Raw genomic sequence first — 6,000 nt, 5'->3', positions numbered from 1 at the left:
TGAGCACCCTCATGGATGACTTCCGCAGAGAGCTGTTGGGAAAAGAAAAAGGCTTAACACTTCAGGACATGCTCATGGAAGGCAGAAAGCATGAAGCTGCGCTCATCGGCGCCCGCCAGTTACAGATTCTACCGGATAAGAAAATGGATCACATCGGAATGAAAAAGCCATGCGGCCGATGTGGATTATACCACAAACCTCGCTCATGCCCAGCGTATAAGGATGTTTGCAAGGGTTGTGGGAAGAAGAGACATTGGAAGAAGATGTGTCAATCTGAAAAAGGTAGAGAATGTAATGAGAGACGAAACAGGCCTGAGAAGAGAGATGGCAGGAAGAAAAAGGATGCAAAGAAAGTCGATGCAGTGAGGTCAAGCAATGATAGTGTCATGCAATGCAAGTACGACACGTCCGAGTGGGTGAGTACAGAATTCCATGTCGTAGATGCTAATGGCCCAGTGTTACTTGGGTTACCAATGTGCACTGCCCTGAATTTGCTTACTTTCAATTGCCATCTCGAAGCCATAGAAAAGGTTCCAATCGAGGTGAGCACTACAGAGGATCTAGTAAAATTATATCTAACGCAGTTTGACACGATTGGTAAATTTGAAGGCCTAGCATGAATCATCTTGAAGGATGACGCAGAGCCACATGTTGATCGCCCAAGAAAAATCAACATCAACCCTAAATCAAAAATCAGGGATGAGCTCTGTCGCATGGAGAAACTTGGGGTCATCAAGAAAGTGAGAGAACACACAGACTGGTGTTCCAGTATGGTATGCAGCCTCAAGAAAGACGAGTCACTCCATTTGTGTCTGGACACTAAGAGAATTAACGAAGTGATCAAGAGGTGTCCCCACAAAACCTTTACATTAGAAGAGATAAATCCAGAATTCCATGGGAAAGGTGGTTCAGCAAGCTCGATGCTAAAGCTGGGTACTGGAGCGTACAACTTGATGAACAATCACAGGTGCTTACTAAATTCCACACACCCCTAGGGCGTTATTGCTTCACACGGCTGCCTTTTGGTCTCAACATAAGCCAAGACATATTCCAGCAGCGCATGGACAAAACCTTGGAAGGCCTCGAAGGGTGTGTTAGAACTGCAGATGACATTTGAGTATTTGGCAAGACAGAAGAAGAGCATGACAAACACCTATTGTCACTCCTTGAAAGGGTGAAGGAGACAGGGGTGGTGTTCAATTCAGACAAATGCTTCAAAAAGCAGAGATGAATTGCATTCTTCGGGAATGATTACAGCGAAAATGGAATCTCACCAGACCCAGACAAGGTAAAAGATATAAAAAACATGCCTAGCCCACAGGACAAGGAAGATCTCCAACGCTTTCTAGAACTACTAACATACATGGGCTCCTTCATACCAAACTTGAGCCAGAAATCTGCAAGCCTGTGTCAGTTACTGAAAAAGGAAACCCCATCTGACTGGTCAGAAGATCACCAATGAGCCTTTGATATGCTCAAAGATGCAATATCAGAGCATTCCAGTATGGCATACTTTGACACCATGACTTCAGTAACACTTGAAGTTGACATCTCGCTGAAAGGACTGGGTGTGGCACTCTTACAAAACGGGCGCCCAGTGGCATTCGCGTCAAAGACTAACTCCTACTCGAGCAAATTATAGCAACATTGAACGGGAAATGCGTACGCTTGTGCATGGAATAGAGAGGTTCCATACTTACCTATATGGCCGGCATTTCTGCATCAACACAGATCATAAGCCCTTGGAGATGATCTGCAAGAAACCAATAATAACAGCCCGGCCAAGCCTGCAGCGCATGCTCCTCTGAATCCAAGGATATGACTTCACCGTCACATATAAGCCAGGGCATCAGACGGTTCTGACTGACACGCTATCACGACTGCCAAACCTAGAGGACAACACTGCTGTGGAGATGGAACCAACCATCCACGCAATCACCTTTGACCTCATAAACTTCAGCCTCGAGAAACAAAACAAGTTGAAGGTTGAGACTCGACAGTGCCCCGTCCTCAATGCACAGGTGCTTACTAAACATCTCAGGGATGGCCTGAGAAACTCACAGAGCTACCCATTGATCTGAGAATATTTTGGCCATATCGAGACACAATCGGCATCGATAATAGCATTCTCTTTAAAGGAAAGCAAGTCATCATTATAGAAAGAATGAGGCATGACATCCTTACACAGCTTCACAGGAGCCATCTTGGCATTGAGAAGACAAGACTGCTTGCGAGGGATTCTGTCTACTGGCCGAACATGAGCAAGGATATCAAGAGGACTGCAAAGGCATGTCGATTCTGTCAAGAGGGCCAAGACCAAAACAAGAAAGAGCCAATGATTGAGAATGAGATGCCGTGAAGGCATGGCAGACGATTAGGATGGACGTTTTTGAGATTAAAGGAAGGCAGTTCATCATCATTGCGAATTATTACTCAAAGTATCCATTCGTAGAGGAACTACAAAGTCCAGTGACATCAAAGTCTGCCACGAACATTTTCAAAGAGTTGTGTGGCATGCTCGGGAGGCCTGACCGAATAAGATCTGACAACGGCCCACAATACTCAGCAACAAAATTCACTAACTTCTGCAAAGAATGGTGTATAACACACACAACATTGTCGCCCCATTATCCCCAATCCAATGGTTTTATTGAGCCCCAAGTCCGAACTGTGAAATCACGCACCAAAAGGTGCATAAAAGCCCGAGAAAACATATCACAGGCTCTTCTCAACATTCGTGTCACTCCAGTTGACAACAAACTCCCGTCCCCTGCTGAAATGTTGTTTGGCAGAACTATTGCTACCCTTCCGCCATCAAGAAAAAGGGGACGTGGATGACAATGTCAAACACAGACTCACGCAAAGAAATGAGACGATGAAGCACCAGTATGATGCCCATGCCAGGAAAGATTCACTTCCACCACTGTACCAAGGCCTAGAAGTGAGGGTCCTGGACAATTCTACAAAAACCCGGACTTCTGGAAAAGTCACAACTCAATTCCCAGAACCAAGCTCATATGTTGTTGAGACTTCCAGCGCCACTATTGTAAGGAGAAACAGGAGACACTTCAGAGAAGCGCATCCATCACCAAGTTCAACCACATCACAAAGTGACGCACTCCAGATCACTGATGATACCATGCAAGGGTGCCTGGTTACCAAAACCGAGGTCAGAAATCACCCTGATGTTATCCGTACACAATCTGGCCGTACCGTTAAGAAACCAGCAAGATATCAATGGAAAAGAACACATCTCAACACTGTCATGGTTGCGCGTAGCAAGGACGGACTCAAATGCAGAGTTCTCGTATACCGATGTTTAATGAAGCCGAATCAGAATCCAAAAAACAAAGTCGAGGGGCAGGCGTGGGTCAGGCGTGGGTCAGGCAATCAGCAAACGTAGTACAAAGGGCTAGGCAAAGAACGTGGTCGGGAATACACAGGCAAAGGGTCGATGTTGGAGTAGGTTCTCTGAAACACGGCTCGCAGGGAAACAAGGAGGCAAAACAAGGTTGCGCGTCTGAGCTTCCTCGGCTTCCCTCTTTATTGCCGTTCCCATTAGGAAACGGCAGGTGTCGCCGATGTGCCGGCTGCGGGGGACGTGACAAACACGAGTAAGGCAGTCTGCCCCTAGGTAACTTCACTGACAATTTCTTAGAATATTTCTGTTCCAATGTGAAGACATAAAAGGGCATGAACTCTTGCTGTCTTATGTCATGTGTATTAGTTCATTTTCATGCTTTTCATTTTGCAGTGTAACTTGGGGAAGAGTAAGTTTGTACATACTTTTTGTGTAAGCATCGTTATGTTGAGGGATATTATTAATGGACCTTGCAGTTGTATATTTCAACTGAAAGATCTGTTCAAAGTTTGTAAGTAACCTTGTTTAATGTGATATTTATTTTCGTTGTATAATGAGAGGGATGTGGTGGGAGGTTCTTTTTTTATATTGCCTCGTTCTGGCATAAAAAAGAAAACTAACATGCCAGCACCCGCACAACAAAGCAGTGTTAAAGAAATGTCTGTGTCTGAGCTTACATATGAAGCATCTTGAAGCCCCAGGAACACTACACCCCTGAGACAGCGTGCAGTAAAGCTAGGTGCACCAGGGTGTGAGCCTTTACCCAGGTGTGGCTGTCAAGACAGAAAGTTATGGGTGTGCTTTGGACCGCTATGCAACATGGACAGTTATGCAATTATCTGATGCTTTCCTCCAAAGTGATGTACAACATTAAGAGGTTTACAGTTATTCACCCATTTACACAGCTTGGTAATTTTACTGGAGCAATTTGGAATAAGTACCTTGCTCGAGGGTACTGTAGCTGGAGACGGAAGTCAAACCTGCAACCTTTGGGTCCAAAGGCAGCAGCTTCAAGCACTACAGTACCAGCTGTCCCGTACATAAACATGGAGTGTGGCTACAGTAAAGAGTAATACAGCACACAGACAACGCACTTCTGCTGCTTGTGAGAAGTCCCCCTGTGTCATGACACCTATGTGAAAGGGTGTCAGTGGTCCACTGGGCCAGTCTGTACTGCAAATGGTGATTACTGGAATGTTCACAGCCCTTTGAGACACACATTTACATTAATGTATTTATGAGACAGGGGTGTGGTGGTGTGGTGGCGCAGTGGGTTGGACCGCAGTCCTGCTCTCCGGTGGGTCTGGGGTTCGAGTCCCGCTTGGGGTGCCTTGCGACGGACTGGCGTCCCGTCCTGGGTGTGTCCCCTTCCCCTTCTGGCCTTACGCCCTGTGTTGCCGGGTAGGCTCCGGTTTCCCGTGACCCTGTGAGGGACAAGCGGTTCTGAAAATGTGTGTGTGTGTGTATATTTATCAGACACTTTTCTCCAAAGTGACTTACAGTGAACTATGTAGCGTTATCAGGCCACACATCTTATTCACCAAAGTGACTTACATTGCTAGATACACTATACGGGTCACTCATCCATACATCATCGGAACACACTCTCTCTGTCACTCACACACTGTCTTTCTTCACATTGACAGAAGAGATACATTGTGTGTCCAACAGCATGATGCCGCTCCTGAGATTTCAGGGCCTTTATTTTGTCTGGGGTCTGACTGAAGTAGCTCAAAAGGCATTCACCACAAAATTTTATCCCAAGTAATTTACAGAAATTCATCTGCTCCGCATGTTGTCAGAAGCATTGCCCCAGATCACAGGATATGAGACATATTGAAGATATACCTACTGCTGTCCAGTCTACTCTACATACAGTTCATTCGAAGTCGCTTTGGAGAAAGTGTTTGCTGAGTGAATTATTGTAAATGTCTTGTTGTTCAAATATTATGCACCCATAAATATTTTAATCATTCAAAAAATTAATTAATAAAAAATGATGAAAATTTTTTTCCAGTCGGTGCAATTATTTTATGCTCACAAACAAGTGCACACAGGATTTATATTGTGCTATGAAACTACATTTAACTATGTATGCCACACCCACGCCACCGAGCCAATGCAGAACACCTGGGGCGCGGCACAGACTGATGCGTAAAAGGCACCATCAGACCAAGAGCTGACGCGGAACCTTGTTCGGCCTTGTAGACCTCTTTATCGATACTCTACTCCTCCTTGATCCGAGTCCTTTCCCTGTCCCGTAACCCTAGTCCTTAGTACTCATACCTCCTTATGATCGTCAACCTCTTCCCTGTGTACCGACCCTGCCTTTTGGATTGTCCCTGTAACGACATTCGCACCTCGAAGACCTCTTGCCTGTCCTGTGACAAAGTTTCTTAGATTTCTCTGAATAAAGAACGGATTCCATCCCGCACTTGGGTCTGCCACTTCCTTCCAGAACCAGCCATGACAATGTATGATATGTACACGTTTTTGTCACTAAATGAGAATTGAGAAAAACAGAACAGGTGGGATTTATCACAAGGCTCAACACCTGGCCAGCACCAGTCACTTATCATGAACTGGAATTTCTGTGATGCGTCACCAAGGCTGAGAAGAGCAAGGCTGCCGTCGGCGTT

This window comes from Scleropages formosus, chromosome 7, assembly GCF_900964775.1.
Source record: "Scleropages formosus chromosome 7, fSclFor1.1, whole genome shotgun sequence".
Classification (NCBI taxonomy): domain Eukaryota; kingdom Metazoa; phylum Chordata; class Actinopteri; order Osteoglossiformes; family Osteoglossidae; genus Scleropages; species Scleropages formosus.
Note: the sequence above shows the minus strand (reverse complement) of the source record.